Source organism: Diadema setosum, chromosome 16 (genome assembly GCF_964275005.1).
Source record: "Diadema setosum chromosome 16, eeDiaSeto1, whole genome shotgun sequence".
Lineage (NCBI taxonomy): Eukaryota > Metazoa > Echinodermata > Echinoidea > Diadematoida > Diadematidae > Diadema > Diadema setosum.
Window position 1 is genome coordinate 17,560 of NC_092700.1, and position 19,246 is coordinate 36,805.

Here is a 19,246-nt window from a genome sequence, read left to right on the forward strand (position 1 = left end):
CGGTAGCGTGCTTTTTAAAAAAAAATCCCTTTGATCTGAGGGAGTTACATGTGGGTCGTGGTATTGAAAAGATAAAGGCCTTTCGAGCTCTTTCCTGTGCAGCATACCTCTCTTCCAGAGCACAACATCAGGCACTGACAGGGTGCGACATTACTTCAGACTTGCTTTGATGTGGCATGTAAAATGCCTAAGTAGTATGGGTCAGCAAACCAGAGCTCACTGACACATTAACTACTTTAATAATCGTGCTCATGTCCAGCAAGGATTGATGAGCAACAAGGTTAATGGGGCAGCCTCCGTCAACGAGGGTAGGCATCATCTCGTCATAACGTGGGATCAGATCATCAGAAGCCATCCTGTCTGATGTGATCCCTGACTTGAGGGAGTGGAGTTGGAGGAACGATGACACAGGTACATGGCATTTACTAGTACTATCAGCCACTCTCCTCAATGCTTCAGTACCAAATTTCATTCTTCTGCACCACAGCTGTTTCAAGGCATGCATTGGGAGGTGGAAAACATGGAAATGGAATAAAAAACAATGAAATGAATGAATGAATGAAGGTGAAAATGCACAATGTAGAGCAGGTGTCAGACGAGCCATGGTCAGTAGTTTGATGTTGCTGCAAAGTGGGGGGGGGGGGAGGGAGGGGATTGAGGGCCTATCTGACGGGAGTAGACATTGTCGCAATGCCAGCGTCTCGAAGAAATTATTTTCGCTGTCACAACTAACGCGATTTCAAGGGCGACGTCCAAGACGTCTTCAAACAAAGGGACAACTTATTTGCCTGGAAGTCACGGGGATGTTGGCACGGCTTTTGCAGTCGCAGGGACTTATCAGAGACGTCTTTTCTCAGCGACTTCTCGCTTTCGTCGCCATTTTGTTATTACGGTCTCCACAAGATGCGGGGACATCTCGAAGATGTTGCAGACAAATTTAGTCCCCACGACATGGCTACAGTGATGGAGACTTCGCAGAGACGTCTCGGAGACAAGCTGGAAGACGGAAATAGTCTCTGCAAAAATTGAAAATGTTCGATTCTCCTGCGAATCCTGGAGATTGGGCTCGTAGAGATGTTGCGGAGAGTAGACTTGCAACCTATAGTCTTCAGACCAACGAGATACCAACTTATAAAGTCCTGTGATATCATACCAATTTGCGTCCAAGCACTTTGGATAGAATCTTAATAGACTCTAGAAGGTGTCATGAAAGTTGTACTATAGCATATCTAATCTGTACCCTGTTAATGGTGTCACTGTGGCACCTGTGAAATATGTTTGTTCCCTATGGCGTCACCAGGACCGTCATGTTCTCTGAACGGCATATTTAGCTGTGGAGGCACATAAATTTCCTATAAGGACTTTAGAATCGAACTTTCTTACACAAGTTCGAAAATAGCAAATTGATGCCAACCTGATGTACTAAAAACTCTCTTAAACACGACAGATTTTTTTTTTTTCATCGAGATTAGGAGTGGTCTTCATAATTATTATCCCATTGAATTTGAATCTGAATTATGAATATCTATTGTGATTGAGGATCCCTGAACTGCAACAGAGAAATAAAAAACACTTCTCTTTTTAGTGTCAACGTCAAGGACGCTGGTAATATAGAGAGTATTCCCCCCCCCCCCATCTTATTGCTAAACGATTAATATATTAGGTAGCAATAAGATTCTATTTCTCATATCATGTATGTTTTTATTGCATTCCTTGCAGATGAAGATGAAAATAGAAATCCAATAAACAAATCTTGAAAACTCTTGTAAAGGGCATTACCCATAATTCTAACTAGGTCTTTTGGCTGTCATTAAAGCAAATGCAAATATATTGCATTCCGCAAATATGACCAGTCGGTGAGGACACTCCTCTTAGCGCCTGTAATGTAAAAATAATAAATGGAATGATTATGACATGAACTATGATATTCCATAGCTTTAGACAGAACCTCACTTAACTCCTTATGTGCCACGTTCGCACGTCCGACTCAGTCGACGGCGTGCCAACTTCGCATATTCTGCTCAACAAACAAAGCCGCCAAAACCGATCGATAAATCGCTAATCCCGCGGTACAATCAAAGCGTTTCTCGCGCTTTTGTTCCTCTCACATTCTGCTTGCATTCTATGTGGTGGTTGACTATCAAGCGGTGTTCCAAACTTAATTTGCGTGTACATTCTAAGTTTCTGTCACTATTTCATGCGCAAAAGTCATGCTTTTACAGTAATGTAGCAACTGGTAATTCAAAAGAAAAAAATGAAAATAGAATTGTCCTACATTGTATATGGAAGCAAAGTTTGGCATTCCTCTTTTACTTTGCTCACTACTATGTCCAGCTTAACAGAAATTTGTAGAAGTTATACAAATTGGAAAAACAGATTTCTTTCTCAAAGCATGACTACCTTCGTGTCTCAGAATAACGTGGCACACAGGGGGTTTCCACCATGGCACATAAAGAGTTAAAAGCTTGTGTAGCCATATTATAACACGCCATAATTGAAATGATGTTGAAAAAAAAAAAATTACCGTAAGAAATTGAAGGGTTACCAAGTCTTCAAATTTGGTTGTGAAATAAGGATCTGAGTAAGATCCCTTAAACCTAATTACTTTCAGAAAGGGGTTCTTATCATAATTCATGAGTGTATACCTAGTGTTTGAAATCTTAACACGAAAGCAGATATATTGATGTTACTTGTGAGGATCTCCCTCTCCCACAGCCCTCAACAACTGTAATTCTATTAGCAGGGCTGACATTCTTCCTATATTGACTATGGGCAAGCCATTTTCTAAATTTCCTATAGTGAACATAATGGTTTGACCCCAAATGACCTTTAGGGAGACCTTTAAAGGAAAAGTTGACATCAAACCATAAAAACAAATTCAGAATCGAATTCCTTGACCCATAAAACCTCTAAAGCTGACTTTTCAAATTATTGTAACACTTTAAAGTTTTTTTTTTCTGTTATTGACTGGCCTTTAAACGTAGGTGGCAGCCATATTGGATTTTGCAAATATGTCGCCCCGGAGGGCGCCCTTCACTAGAAATACGCCTTTTTCAGCCGTCGACAACTGCAATTCTAATACTAAGGCTGGCATTCCTGGAATATTGACCATGGGCAAGCCATTTTTTTTCAATAAACTGTTATGAATACAATGGCTTGACCCCTAACTGACCTTAAGGTGACCTTACAAGGAAAAATTGACTTCAGACCATAAAGACAGCTTCAGATTCGAATTCCTTGACCCAGAAAACCTCTTAGCCTGACTTTTTAAATGATTGTAACCCTTTTATGTTTTCAAATGCAAGTGACCTTTAAACCTATATGGCGGCCATATTGGATTTTGCCAATATGACCGCCCCAGAGGGCGCCCTTCTTGGCGCCCATCAAAAATCGAAATAGTATGGTTTGTGGTACAAGTGTGCCAAATTTTGGTGCTTTTGGAAAAATTTGAACCAAAAATCCCTTGCGCCCCCCACTATAATAGCTTAGCGCTCTATATACAATCAAATACTTTCTTACTCTACGGAGCAAAGCTAGCCTGGAAGCAATTTTGGCAGATACCTGGGCAACATGTTCATTCCAGGTCAAGTGTTGATCCAACCAAACACCAAGATATTTGACCGTCTTCACATGTTCTATCGACACACTTTCAATCTGAATATCAATGTTTTCCCTGATACCATTTTCTCTCTGTGGGGTGCCGACTAACAAAAACTTTGTTTTTTTCAGTGTTGAGTGTTAAACGATTCGAGTTCAACCAAAACTCGACTCGCCTTAAATCGTCATTCAATACAGCTTCTAATTCTTTGGGACTCGAAGCGCTATACATAATAGCAGTATCATCTGCATACAAAACGATATTGCTGTGTTTGACAACAGAGGGTAGGTCGTTAACAAAAAGCGTGAAGAGCAGGGGTCCTAAAATAGAACCCTGCGGTACTCCTGATTTGAGTGCCAGTGTATCAGATTTTTTTCCTTTGGATCATTGTGCTTTGTTTCCGACCTATCAAATATGATTTGAACCATAATATTGCGTTATCACCTATACCATATGTACGTAGTTTATGTAACAACAGGCCATGATCCACGGAGTCGAAAGCTTTCCTTATGTCTAGGAATACCAAACCTGTCAGTTTCCCGCTGTCCATATTCCTGAATACATAATCACTGACATACAGTGTACATTAAAACTGTATTTGTTGAGTACCCTTTCATAAAGCCTGATTGTTGTGGTGTTAACAGGTCGAGGTCAGTCAGATAATCATGCAACTGAGTGTGAACAGCTTTCTCCAGCACCTTCATTATTGTTGGAATAATTGAAATATGAGTTATTTACACTGTCCTTATCCCCTCCTTTGTGAATGGGGGTGACGGTGGCTAGTTTCCATTCTTGGGGAATTACCCCAGATCCAACGGAACGATTAAAAAGGTGCAACCAGTTTCAAAAGGCGGGCACTGATACCGTCCAATCCGGTTGACTTGTCAGTCCGAATTGATTGCAACTCCATCATAACAAAACTCTCATCTACATTCACAAAAGCGAAGGTACCTGGAGTGACTGAGTGGTATCCCCATGCGCAACTCTGGTTTCTGCAGAAGAGAATTTAGCTACCAGTTCACTACCGATTGAAACAAAAAACCGATTAAATGTATCAGCCACTTTCAATGGATCTGTCTCGCAGCAACCATTTCGACTTATACTGGACGGTACACTGTACGTTGAAGTAGGAGAAAGACTCTTTAACACTTTCCATAGTTGGGTAGGATTATTTTTGTTTGACACAATTTGGTATTGGCAATACTCCTTTTTTAGTGTGGTCCTCAGATTATTCACATGATTTTGACAACTTCTGAAATGTCTCCATGCTAAAGAGTCATTTGTTCGCTCAGCCCTCGCACGAAGATAATCTCTTTCACGTGACAAATTAATGAACTCCGGGGTAACCCATGGTGTCTTTAACCCTCTTACTCTTAACGAAATAAAAGGAGCATGGGTAGATCACAGATCTCAGTAAAAGTGTTTCTCAATACTTTCCATCCTTCTTCCAAATCCCCTGTTTAACAACCGTATCCATACGGGCATCTAAGAGTGCCTTTCAAAAAGCGTCTACATTCAAACGCTTGAAAGCCCGTGTATGCACAATCCTGGGAGGTAATTTTAGTCTATAATGCTTACATACTACATATATGAGCTTGTGGTCATTCAACCCGTGCGTTACAACATTTTTATCACACACATTTGCAGGTCGGTTAGTTAAAACAAGATCAATAAGTGTAGAAGAGTTCTCAGTTACTCTAGTCGCTTGCTCAATCACCTGATGCAAATTATATTGATTACATAACTGTTTAACTATCCGAGATTCTCTCATCGTGAACATATCATAATTGAAATCACCAAGTATATAACACTCTCGAGACCGGTATGCGTGGCCTGGGCTATGCTGTCAACCATACATTTATGATATCGTGTGTCTGATTTAGGAGGACGATAATATGTACCAATCAGAATGGGTTTCATGTTGGTGATTTTCAGTTCTATCCACAAACATTCAATATCAGGATGCTCAAAATCATATTTCCGTTTGTATGCTATCGCATTGGAAACGTAGACTGCCACACCGCCTCCGCGACGGTTCCGGTCCTTTCTTTCAACTGAAAATCCTTCAAATTGTATTTCTGCATCGTTGACAGTGTTATCCAAATGGGTTTCAGAGAAAGACAAAACAGCAAAGGGATTATTCACAAAATTTTCCCTGATATGGTCACATTTTGGAAACAAACTGCAAATGTCTACATGTGCTAATTTCAATCCCCTACAGTGTATGTTAACAGAGAAAGTAAAATCAGTCAAATGTTCAGTGAGTTCATTGTTGTCGTCATTGCCTTGAAGGTGATTACAAACAGTTTTCTCTTCATTCTGGTCTGAAGAGCGGTGACCCCTGATGGTAGTAGGCATCTCAGAGTGAGTCTTGGTGGCTCGTCGACCACAATGAGTACGTCTTCTACGTCCGATACCCAGCTCACAGATCCTGTGCCATTTATAAATCCTGTGATAGCATCGACTGCTGGCGTTTGATGTTCAGACGATGAAGTGTGGGAACATCATACCTTATGTTCGCCTGACTGTGGGAGGGCAATTCCATGTCGCGGTGGTTCTGAAGATCGTTGTGACGCTCGTCGCTTGATGGGCCTGGATTTAGTTGGACGTCCCCAGACAACTGGATGGCTAGTTGAAAACATGCTGTAGAGTTGCTGTAGTATGGGAATGGCTGTCCATAGAGTTTTACACGGGAGCCTCTGGATGTACTCTCAATGCATGCAGCCCTCCTCCATTCATTGGCATCAATAGGATAGTTGCATTCAAGTCCACGGGTCAAAGATACCGTGACTATAGTCACTAAAAAGCACAAAGACCACAGTTTGATCCCTGCCATTCTTGCAGCGAAAGATGCTAATCCTTTCACAAAAGATTGCAGTCTGTAGTGCTGTAGACATTGGTACTGTACATGGGATGCAAGAGTGCAGGTTATGGTGGTTTCCTTCCAGTATTAGCCAAGCGATTTCCAAATCTTGAAAATACAATGGAACAACTTGATAACTTCCCTTCAAATTTGCCCAGTTGAAGCACAAAAACAACATGAATCATCACTTGCAAACAGAATACAACAACGCTGCACAAAATCAAACACAATCCCAAACAAATACAGAGCTCAAAAGTTGTGGGGCTACCTAGGAAGGCGCACACCAACATTTTTTTTATTTTTTTATTAGGTGAATAACGCCAAAATGTACTTAATAACTTAACCCTATTTCATTTCCGAACTAACGGACATTTAGTTGTATTAAAGGACTTCGGAACAATAAAACAAACCTTATCTGAATTCAGATTGTTGTATTACAATAACGCAAGATCCCCTCGGAAACTGTGCGTAATACACGGAGTAAACATACAGTGATGTGAAGCGTTCGCTCATGCAGAGACGTTATAAATATGCTTGTTCCGCTACGCATTTTCGAATGCGATCCGCATTTCGTTATAACGGAGCACATTAACTTTTCACGAAGTGACGGAAAGCCGCACGGTTTCAATTTTCTTTTGTTTTTCTTTGTCAGTGGCGCGCAGAAAAGACTTTGTGATAACGAAAATTTCGTTATAACCGTCTTCGTTATAAGCGAATTTTGTACCAGAGACTTTAGTGGCGATAATTTTGGGACCAGAAGTTTTGCTTCGTTATAACGAAATCTCGTTATAACCGTGTTCGTTGTAACGGGAGTGCACTGTATCTTTATTTGTGTACTTCGTCTCTCTCTTAATTTGCTTTCTTTGCATTGTTTCATCAATTTTGTAACTATTTTACTGTTACACCGTTAACGCTCATTCGGAATTGCCCTGCTGCATCATTGGGCATTAACAACTAGTATATCAGGGATGTGGGAAGAGATTGTCACCTCCTTCGTAGGCCTACAGTTAAACTCGCATAAGTCGATCTTCTCGGGACTGAGCAAAACACATCGACTTAGGCGATTTTTGACTTGTGCGTAAGTCGAAACAATCGACTTAACAACAATTATACCACGCGTACATTATGTATAAATGTACATGTATGTTGTCTACTCTGGAGCCGAGAGCTGGAGAGGTGTGCCGAAGCACGGGTCGCCCGGCAGGGCCGCGGCTAACTTTGCATGGACAGTGCATTAGTATTGGCACAGGTCCGATTACATTACACCCTTCTTAAGCCTTGGGGAAGTGAATATGAACGATATTTGAGCAGTGATTGATTCCAGTTTACCATACCGTGGCTTGAAATGCGTGTAGAGGTGTGATTCTGATTTACCCGTGCCCGTAACTTTTCCCCTATTTTCCGCTTTGAAAACTCAGCAGCTTCATCCATCCACTGCACAGCGCAGACTGCAAACATACACAGACTATACACAGCCCAGTCGCTGTACGTACGTAGCGCTAGCGCGACAGGGCTGTGCCAGCGGACCTCCAAACACGAAGAGAATTCAACAATCGCATGCGATCGCTTTGAATTTTGATACTTTAGATCATTTTTTTTTTGTCATCTGTCTGGTCGGGCTAGTAATTATGTAAACAAAAACTGGCGTCTCGTGATTTTGGCAGTGATTTATTGCACAATAAAATCTTATTCGACTTAGGCACAGTGAATTTAATGGTTTTGCCGTGAAAGTGTTCTTGGAATTTCATCGACTACGGCGAGTATTCGACTTACAAGATTCGACTTGTGAGTGAATTAATACACGTAAGTCAATGGGGAAAAATCGGGACTTTTTAAAATCATCGACTTGCGCGATTATTCGACATATGCGATGTCGACTTAGGCGAGTTTAACTGTATAATCACAGAGCGTTACCTCCTTTAACAATTACTCCTTGTTAAAATTAGGCTCCAAAAAATAACTCCTCTTACAATAACTCTCCCCCAGAAAATAACGTCTCTCATTGTTATTTTCGAACAACGTTTGCTATTTGAATTGAAAAAAAACAACAACATTTTTTCATATCGTCTGATTTTGGTCGAGACCTAACTTCGGGTTTTTAACATCTTTTGGATGAGATAACTAGAAACCCCTAACGAAATATTAAAGAGCACGTTATTCCAAGAAGGATTCAAGTTTTAGTGAAAAAGAAAATAGTCTTGAGATGGCTTGGATAAAACAGGGCAGCCCTAATGTGAAAAGGATTTTGTCAACTACAACTTTCTAGATCTATTCAAAAAGAAGGTGCAGGACAAAAGACTTCGTTAGCAACTAGGGGTGTTTTGTTAAAAAAAATAATACCGTTAAACTCGTAATATTTTGCTCTTTCTAATCAGACTAACTTATATTTGAACTGGATTTCCCCTTAAAGTATCGAGAACATTTAATTTGAAAACTAGCACAATTCTTATTGAATGTGAAATAAGCTATAATTATACTCTTATGACAGATTAGGGCACGGTTTGATAAAATTTGCCAGTTATGACATCTTGTTAGTCTCTAATAATTTCAATAAAACCATGCATGGGTTCTGCTTGATTGATAAGCTCTAGTCACTGACTTGTTACCTTGGACCTGCTTGGATCGACCTACAACGATTGGTAAATGTGTGGGACTGAGAGCTTGTCAGGACTGATATCTTTCATAAAACCGTGCCCGGATCCTATCAGAAATTATGGCTTTATATCGAAGGGTCCCTCGCTAATGTTAAGGGAATATGAATTGCATTGAAATCAACTCTATTTTTTTTTATGTTTATCGTCTTATGTGTTATAACGGTAGAAAATGACAAGCCAAAAGAGTAAAATGATGACAGTGTAAGAGAAAGATGCATTAATGTACATGAGCTTAGTCTTCTGATATGGTGTTATGAACTTATGGAAAAATTAAAACGGGTGGTAGCTTTTGGGGAGGGAGGGTTGTCTAGTGGGTAAGTACCCGGAGGGGGCGGGGTATGGGGGGGGGGGGGTTCGGGGTATGGTTATGGGGGGGGGGGGGGTATCTGGGGGTAGTAATCCGGGTGGTAGTTATCCTGGGGGTAGTTATCGGGGGGGGGGGGGTAATTAACCGGGTGGTAGTTATCCTAGGGGTACAGTAGTTATCCTGGGGGTAGTTATCCGGGTGGTAGTTACCCTTGGGGTAGTTATCCGGGGGGTAGTTACCCAGGGGGTAGTTATCCGGGGGGGGGGGGGGGTAGTTATCCAGGGGGTAGTTATCCGGGGGGTAGTTATCTGGGGTGTAGTTATCCGGGGGTAGTTATCGGGGGAGGGGGAGATGTCCTAGGGGTAATTGCCCTTGGGGGTAGTTGCCCTAGGAGGGTAGCTGACCGGGTGGTAGTTGTCCTAGGGGGTAATTGCCCTGGAGGTGATTGCCCTAGGAGGGTAGTTGTCCGGGGGGTAGTTGCCCTAGGGGGGAATAGACCTGGACGGTAATTATCCGGGTGGTAGTTATCCCGGAGGGTAGTTTTCCAGGGGGTAAGTGCCCGGATACGTATTTAAACATAAAGATAAGGATATTCAATCTGACAAGTTCATGCAATGGCAAAATCTATAATTTAGTAAACAAAGATATACTGGGGCTACAATATGGGGCTTTTTATTAAACGTATTGTTCGTTTTTGAAGAAGAACAAGTTTATCAATATGTGCATTATATGTTTTGCCCCAAATTTTATTACAGTAATTCACATGTGGCAATACTAAAGAATTATAAATGATAATATTTTTCTTAGTAAGAAAAAAATGTTTGAGTTCTGATAAAATCCCAACTGTCCGTGAGATCTTTGAAGAAACATTGGATATATTGGATGTATGAAGTTTCCAACTAAGGGATTCATTGAAAAGTATACCTAGAAAAGAAATTGAATCAGTTCTTTCAATAATATTGCTATCTATCATTAAAGTATCACTATTCAACAATACTCTTTTACTTATAGAATGGAAAATAACATATTTTTTTTTGATAATTCAAAAATAAATTGTTACTCCTAAACTATTCATTTAATAACTCAAATTGCGTATTCACTGTCCTTATCAATAAAGCAATATTCTTGTGTGAAAACATAACCACTGTGTCATCAGCAAAGAGTGAAAACTTAAAAACACAAGAGCAATTTACTATTATTATCATTAACATAAATAACAAAAAGCAAAGGACCCAAAAACAGAACCTTGCGGTACACCAATATTTACAGAGAGATAAGAGGATCTGACACCATCGACCATCACATACTGTTTGGACAAATTGGATATTGGACAAATAATCTTCAAACCATTGTAATTGTACACCTCTCACTCATATAAATACAATTTCTTAATTAGAATCTTGTGGTCGATGGTGTCAAATGCTTTTGACAAATCCATAAATACTCCACAACAATAATTACCATCATCAATTTTCTGCAAAATATAATCTGTGAAGGATATTACGCTAGAACATGTAGAGAAATATTTTCGAAATCCGAATTGTTCAGGTATCTATACATTATTTTTGGTTAAAAACTTAGAAAGACGATTGTATATAAGTCTTTCCAAAACTATAATTTTCAATACATTCTGGATTATCCTTCTTGAATAACGGAACAATTTTGGCTATTTTGAGATTATCAGGGACAACACCAGACTGCACAGATAAATTATGAATATAACAGAGGTTCAACAAAACAATGAATGCATTCTTTTACAATTCTTGGCGAGATATCATCAGGACCGCTTGCCTTTTAACTTTGAATAGATACAGATATATCTACTATTTCATGAGTAGATACTGATGTACAGAAGAAAGAGTTACTATTTTGACACGAAAAATAATCAGTGAAATCACGTGAAGAGCTCGGTACTGATGATGAGAGTTTTGCCCCAACATTAACAAAATAATAATTCAACTGTTGTACAATATCTTGTCTCGATGAAAACTTCACATTATCATTATACATACATTTAGGTAGTGAGATATCTTTCTTCCTTCCAAGTATATCATTCATACATTGCCATGTTTTCTTCATATCACATTTTAAGGAAGAAAATCTATCAGTATAATATCTATATTTTGAATATCGTATAGTATTTGTAAGTCTATTTCTATAATTCGTATGATTCTCATGATATGTAACTCTTGAATTCTTCGAACTCAGTTTGTACAGCTTATTTCTATGATGTATAGATTTCAATATACCTTCGTAATCCAAGGCTTTCTACAACGTAAACTATTTGAATTAAAAGGAGTAGATCGCAGTGGAAAACAACTGCTATATATGGAGGAAAACATTTCAAAGAAAAAATCATAACTTTCATTTACACCATTCTGATTGCAAACATTTGTACGATCAGTTAACCTCAATTTTTGTTTGAATAATGATATATTTTCATTTTTTATTCATCTTTTCCGGATATATTTCTTTCCTTTGTCTACCACAACCATGATTATACAAAAAACTGGAAAATGATCAGAAAGATCCTTACAGATGATACCAGTATGGAACTGATCATTCAATAAAACATTCGTACAAATATTATCAATTAAAGAAGCATGTTTGGTAGATACACGAGTTGGTTTTGTAATCAAAGGGTATAAACTGAATGGATACATCATATCCAAAAAAAAAATATTGTGTTTTATTATGTACGCCACATTTCAATAAATCGATATTAAAATCTCCTGTGAAGTAAATATCTTTCTTTTCAAATTCCAATTTTTCCATTACATTATGCATTTTATCAGGAAAAGGTATATCAGTATTTGGTGGTCTGTAAATGCATGCTACAATTAGACTTTTTCTCTATGACTATTTCAATGAAAAGCATTTCATATTCTGTTGTAATATATGATAAATCTTTGCGTACTGTATGATGATACTCATTCCGGATGTACATAGCAACTCCACCGCCAGCCTCCTGAGTTCTAAACGTATAAGACAAAGAATAATTTTCAATATTATAAAATGTGAAATTTATATTTTCATTAAACCAAATCACAGAGAGAGTTATAACACTAAAACTATAATCAAGTGATAAAAGCATCATATTAAACTGATCAAAGTTTTTAGGGAGACTTCTCACGTTTAAGTGAAAAACAGAGAAGTTTGATTGTTCATGAGAAAATCAGGAACAGAAATCATCATCAAACATATATTGACATTTAGGCCTTGTTATCATTTGATTGTCATCTTTAATATCTGTATCATACAATGTTTCATTATCAAAATTCACTGAATTTATTTCAAAAGGGTTTATCACAAGTGAATACAATTTTGATATATCTATGTTTTTTTGACAAATGAAAATACTGATATAGGGTAAATTTGAATTCGTTGTCATCACATATGTGGTTAAATGGTAGAATTTCTGAAACACAGCTATGACTGAGTAGAAGAAGTACTGCAATGAACACACACACACACACATTCACTGAGCGAAGTTATAAACCAGTACTAGAAAAGAATAAAAACAATACAATCTGTAAAAGAAAATGAGGCTTAAATCATGAAAGTAACCCAGAATACATACAAACAATAAGCTCTCTGAGGAAGTAACAAGAGTATTGGCAGACTACATCTATAGAATGAGGTCATCTTCACTTCGTATCATCTTTTTCACAGTTTTTCCACCACTGGCAGGCAGAAGGGCGATGACCTTGCCATCTACTGTCCACGCTGCCAGAACCTTTCTGTTCTCTCGAGTTTTTGCCAGGAGTGCTTGGTTTTTGACTATCAGATCCTACACAATGGAAATTCCAGATCCCTTCAGCGTCCTCCTGTTCACAAGTATTTCACGTCCCTTTTTGTAGGCCGATAACTTCATGATGATTGACCGATGGTGTCTTGTTTGTTCTCGGGCGTTTGGTGTTGTCGTTGACTTTGGTGATTTTCCAGTGCGGTGGCAGCGATCTACATCTCCTGGCGTCAAGGTGATACCAAGCCGATCACGGATGATGTCTGCTGCGGTGGCCTCAGTGTCTTTGCCAGGCCTCTCCTCCTCACCGAAGATTCGAATGCAAGAACGTTGAGAGTACTGCTCGAGGTCATTGACACTATTGCTGACTTTTTGCAGTTCACTATTGAGTGTTGACACAGTTTTATTCAATGCATCGATCTCTTTCTCTTTCGTGTGAAGTTTTTGTTGCAGGTCCAGCACCTCACCCTGAATAACCTGGATTGTTTTCATCAGTTCTCCCATTTTTTTTCTTCCATGGCCTCGCGGACAATGGATTTCAGGAGTGAGCTGAACTCGTCATTCTTCACAAGCTCTTTCACTACCTGGCATGTCACAGCTGCAGATTGTCTTATGCTGGGTCCTCCAGCAGTAGTGGCCATTGTGTCTGGACAATAGGCAACAGGATTAGTGTGAATTGTTCTCTCCTTCAAGGATGACCCAGGCAATGAAGATTGAGAGAACTGGCAGATACAGGGTAGAGGGTTGAACTGTGACAGAAGTGTCAATATGTGGGACCAACACAGTCAAAGTTGATTCATGGAGCTCTCGAGTCAAAGATTTCAGTTCCAGAACTACTCCATTTGAGCGATATATTATACAATATCTACATACTCATAAGGTGCTGAATGCTTCATATTATGAAGAGCTCAGTTGCAAAAGGTACTCCATCCATTTTCCATCAAAATTCCCTTTTTGGTCTTGATGTACTCATTTTTAGAACCTCTTTACACCTATACTAACGAAAAGCTGAATTTCCAACCAGAAAGTGTTAAAAAATAATTACATTTAAAAATAAATTCGGTTGCAAAAGGTACTACATCCATTTTAGTTGGGTTGCAAAAGGTACTACATCCACTCCAATGACATCATCGGGAAATTGACCAATCAGAGAGCAGCTTTGGCTTGACCCTCTACTATTATCTACTGACTTAATAATCCGTAAACAAAAGAAGTTGGCTTTTGGCTTTTTGGCTTTCTGTTAAAATCACCACTCAAATCTGACCAACATCTTGAAAAACTCATCACATTTCTATCAATCAATGTAGGAAAATGAAGGAGAACTCATTGGCAAAACAAACCATCCCAGGAGAAGGATCGTGAATTAAAAGCAGTCGACAAGAGCAAAGGAGAAATTGGAGAAATTACCCAACTCTCACGTAGTCCCACATACTGTTAGTTACCGGTACCGTGCGTTACTGCTAGGGTGTTGAGTTTGGGCCATTTATTGTCCCCGGAATAAAGTACAGACATTTTGTAGGTATGGTCTATTTCTTACTTAAATAGCTTAACAGCTAATAAGTGTTTGACAACTAGTCTGAAAGCTCAGTTACTTTGTAAGATGTAAACAATGGAATGAAATTCTGACATCCCTACCAACAGTGCTTTACCTGTGGGTATGCTGTACTATTCTGTACGTGCATGATGTCAAGTACTAGGCCCCAGGGCTTGAAAGTACATAGTGACATACAGCTTTGAACAATAGATATATATTCATTGTTGTACATGACATCTTTTACTTATACAATGTCACAAAGGTAATACCAAATGTGCGTTTAGTATAGGTGTCATATTATTCATTGAAGGTCTTGATTTCTGTCAGCTATTAGATTATCAGACTTATCTTACCTGATAAAGAACATACAAGAATGAAATTAATGTAATGAATTTAATTACACCATTGAGAAAATACAGCACATTCAGATGCTGCTTTTCCACCTTTTCGCTTAGAAGTTACATTGAAGAAAAATGAAGAAAAGATAATGAATACAGTATTCTTGAGACACGTGAATGAAGAATTCACAGGGAGAAAAAATGGCCAAAAATTTAATACAAAGAGGAAAAAGATAAGAAATCTTGAGATAAAGCTCGTGAGAGATAAAGCTCGTGAGAGAAAAACAAAAGGAGAAAACGGAAGAGAGAAGTCACCTGGTGAGATATTGTGACCCCTCCCCATCTATAACCGTTCACGTATAATGGATCCCCCCCCCCCATGCTTATGACTAATGACAGTCATTCATTCAAAATATTAGTCAGCAAGGGAGAAGTGGGGCATTTAGCGATGCACATTGGTTTGTTATTCTTGATGCTAAATAGGGCAGGGCATTGTCAATTACCTAGGCCCCCTTGACCTCGCATCCCATCCCCATGAACACCATTGCTGAAAAGAAATAGATAAAAAAAAAATAACATCACACTAAATACATCTCTGGCATGTGAAATTTCGGTTTCAAAAGGTACTACATCCACTTTCGGTTGCAAATGGTACTACATTCACAAAATATAAAAATATTTAATTCATAAAATATAAATGAATGGACCTGGATTTTCTTAGAGAGTGGTTCTAGTGTTGTATCATCTAGCAGTATAATAGGGGGAAATATCATTCCAGTCTGAGCTTGCTAAATATGATAATTTAAAAAATCACGTTTTTCTCAGAACTTGAAATTATGGATGTAGTACCTTTTGAAACTCTTCATATATCCAAGATATAGACACAGTTCGCAGAAAAAGTCCTTTCACACTCGCATTTCAGGAGAGATTTGGAGAGCAGATTTGACCCACAAACACACATCAGGCAGCCATCAAAAAATTTAAAAAAAAAAAAAAAAAATTTAATCAACTTTTAAAGGATGAAATGAGGGTTTTCTTGCCTGTAATTTGCTGGAAGAACCAAAATGTGAAGTAAGTATTGTCGTGAATTACCCTGAAATGATTTTCTTTGTTATATCCTTCATTTTTATATGCTAGACATAGGCATAAAACAATATATGTAATTGAAATAATAAAAAAATGCAGCATTTTCCAAGAATGCCCGTTTATTTTGTATCATTTTCACACAAGCTTTGCCTGTAATATAATTTGTTATTCTTATCGCAAATCTGCAAACTACAAATTCCAATATTATGGAAATATCAGATGTGATACCAAGATATGTACCCTTTCCAAGCGATGCATCATAGGTTAACCAATATATTTCTGTATATTGCAATGAAAAGCGCCCCACATGTTGACATAGATAAATTTCAACCATAACAAATAGTGAAGGTTAATGTCAGGGGGAATTTACTGCGCTACTTTACTCTAGTATTGACTACGTAAATAACACAGCGTGAAGATTTTTGTTTTGGATTCAAAATGCAATAAACAAAATTTTAATTCCTCTGCGGGTTCTATGTTTTCTGACAGATCTCATTATAACGCAACACAACATAAATGAATTATCTGCTTATATACTTAAATCAAATATTCCCCTGAATTCATTAGATTAAATCAACCTCGTCAAACTCCCTGTTACAATTACACTACACTTGTTCTACTGCCTACGGAGCTCCTGTAACTATCAACTGTCAGGCGTTATCTTGCCGAGTTCTGTGTCCTATGACGTCGCTGGAGGGCGCCCTCGTGCGTCTTGTAGATCGCTAGGGTGCAGCGTCGGTGCCGACGTCGACCAGTCTGGCCCGGCCAGTGATGACAGCGTCTCTGCTGACGACCGTGACTGTGTCACCGAGCAGCGGCTGTCTCGGACTCAGCTCGTAGTAGTGCGGCTGTCTCAGCTCGTAGCACTGCGGCTGTCTCAGCTCGTAGCACTGCGGCTGCCTCAGCTCGTAGCAATATAAGGATGCCTCAGCTCGTAGCAATATAAGGATACGGCTGTAAATTTACAATTAACCACCACTAACACAATAATGTCCATCCATATTAATACTGTTCTATCCTCACCTTGATATTCCCCGACTACACGGCGACTATTCTGTGTCACACTCATAACATCAATATCACAATCTTCTTAGAACATCAATATCAAAATCATCTTACAGCATCAATATCAAAATCATCTTATAACATCATGGCATTCGCGCTCTGTATGGCGAATATTTAATATCTATTCCTGCTGTAACTATTCCTTTATACATTCACCCAAAAAAATTTCTCTATACCTGAGAATTCTCTTCATCATAATTTATAACTTCCGAATTTTTTACCCAATGTTTACAATGTGTGCATAAACCATAACCGAACTTCTTGGTTTACAGCTATAACACTGTTGGATATACTTCTGTACTTTATTTCTGCACACAAATTATTACCACCCTACTTTCTTCAACATATCAATTCATTCTCACCTTACACATCAAATCATTCTCTTCATACAAAAAAAAAACAACCTAATATTGTCATTTACTACCAGGCGCCTCGTTTTAACAGCGCCTCTATTGAGTCCCTAAAAAAAAAAAAAAAAACAACTGGAAGAAAATTACTGAAATCAGCATAAACTCCACTTACAGTTATTTCTGCCCTGCACCGCGCGGAGAGTTGCCGTCTGCCCTCGGAGTTGTCGTCCAGTACCCCGTCTGCCAATTCCGCTCAGCAGCAGGAATACTTTAGCCTCGGAGTATCACAGGTTAAATTTCTCTCTCGCTTTCTCCCTCACAACCTTTTAGCTCGGATCTCAGCGGAGTCTTATCCTGGATTCCCTCCTATTTCGACGAGCCTGGACCCTTCCCAATGGGCACAAACGGTCTTTCCACTCTCGCGTCGAATTAGCTTCTCCTCTCTTATTCCGCCTTCACAGCTATTTATCTTCTCTCACGCTCCCTCTCTCGCTCTTAACCTTGCATACATTATCACTCACCAATCAGTGCGATTCCCTTAATTCTAACCTTTCACTCCCATAGCAATACAATAATAATTAACCTGTAATTTGACTACTCACTGTCACTTATATTCTCTTTATTCAAATACCGGGGTGCGGCCTTTATTTATAACCAAATGAATCATACCAAAATTCGCGGGAAACCCAGCCAAGCATTTCTTACCGCGCTGCGAGAAGGGTTCAGCTTGCAACCTCGATCTCGCCAGCTGTTGGCCTAAAAATTCTTTCTACCTAGACAGTAGCCCACCGTAAACAAGAGGGTAGGAGAAAAGGAAAAAAAAAAACCCTTCCGTGCAGTTTACCTCTGACAGTTGACTTGCTTTCCCTTTGTGGTAAATATGAAAATGATTGATTAAAAAAAAAGAGGAATATATACTAGGGATAAAGAAATATATGAAGAAAAAATATGATTCTAGCATATTTAATATGCATTTCTCTATATTTTGGTAAATACCGCCCTCAATAGGTAAATGGGAAATATTAGATGTTGGGTCATGTGTAGAGTATGAGTTGCTCTATCCATGTGCCAAATAAGTCCGTGATACATCAAATAATAAAGAGGTTATATGGGGGGTACAATGTGCCCCCCCCCCCCTTGGACCTGGAAAGGAATCAAAATATTTTGGGCTTTATATAGGGTCAATCTGAATGATATTAGTTTATCTGAGTTCCTGTGAAGATCAATTAGTCTAGACTATAATGTTATAGTTCCACACATCCCACGAAACACAAATAACCACCTTTCTTATATACATGTACATACAGGCGTCACTCTTACAAGTATAGATGGTAGTGGTTTGTTTATTACAATTGAATAAAAAAAAAAACTGATTGAAGATTTCAAATGTGTGAAATTCAATGGAACACTTTATTGAGGCGATGCCATTTTATCTACTTCCTGAAGAAATAGGTGTTTTCATCTGTGTTTCAAATCACCCCCCCCCCTTTCGCTCCACAGTTCAAATCCATAAGTCCACATTTCATGATCTACCTCTTGGTGCTGCCAAGGTTTGTGTAAAAAAAAAGAGCACCTGTTACCCACCAATGTTACATTATGTCTTCAGAATGAAATTTTTTACAAGCCTCCATGCCAATCGGTCGGGATCTTTATTCGATAACATGTACTCTTTGTTTATGTGTTGTTCGTATTTGTTTGTGTCGGAG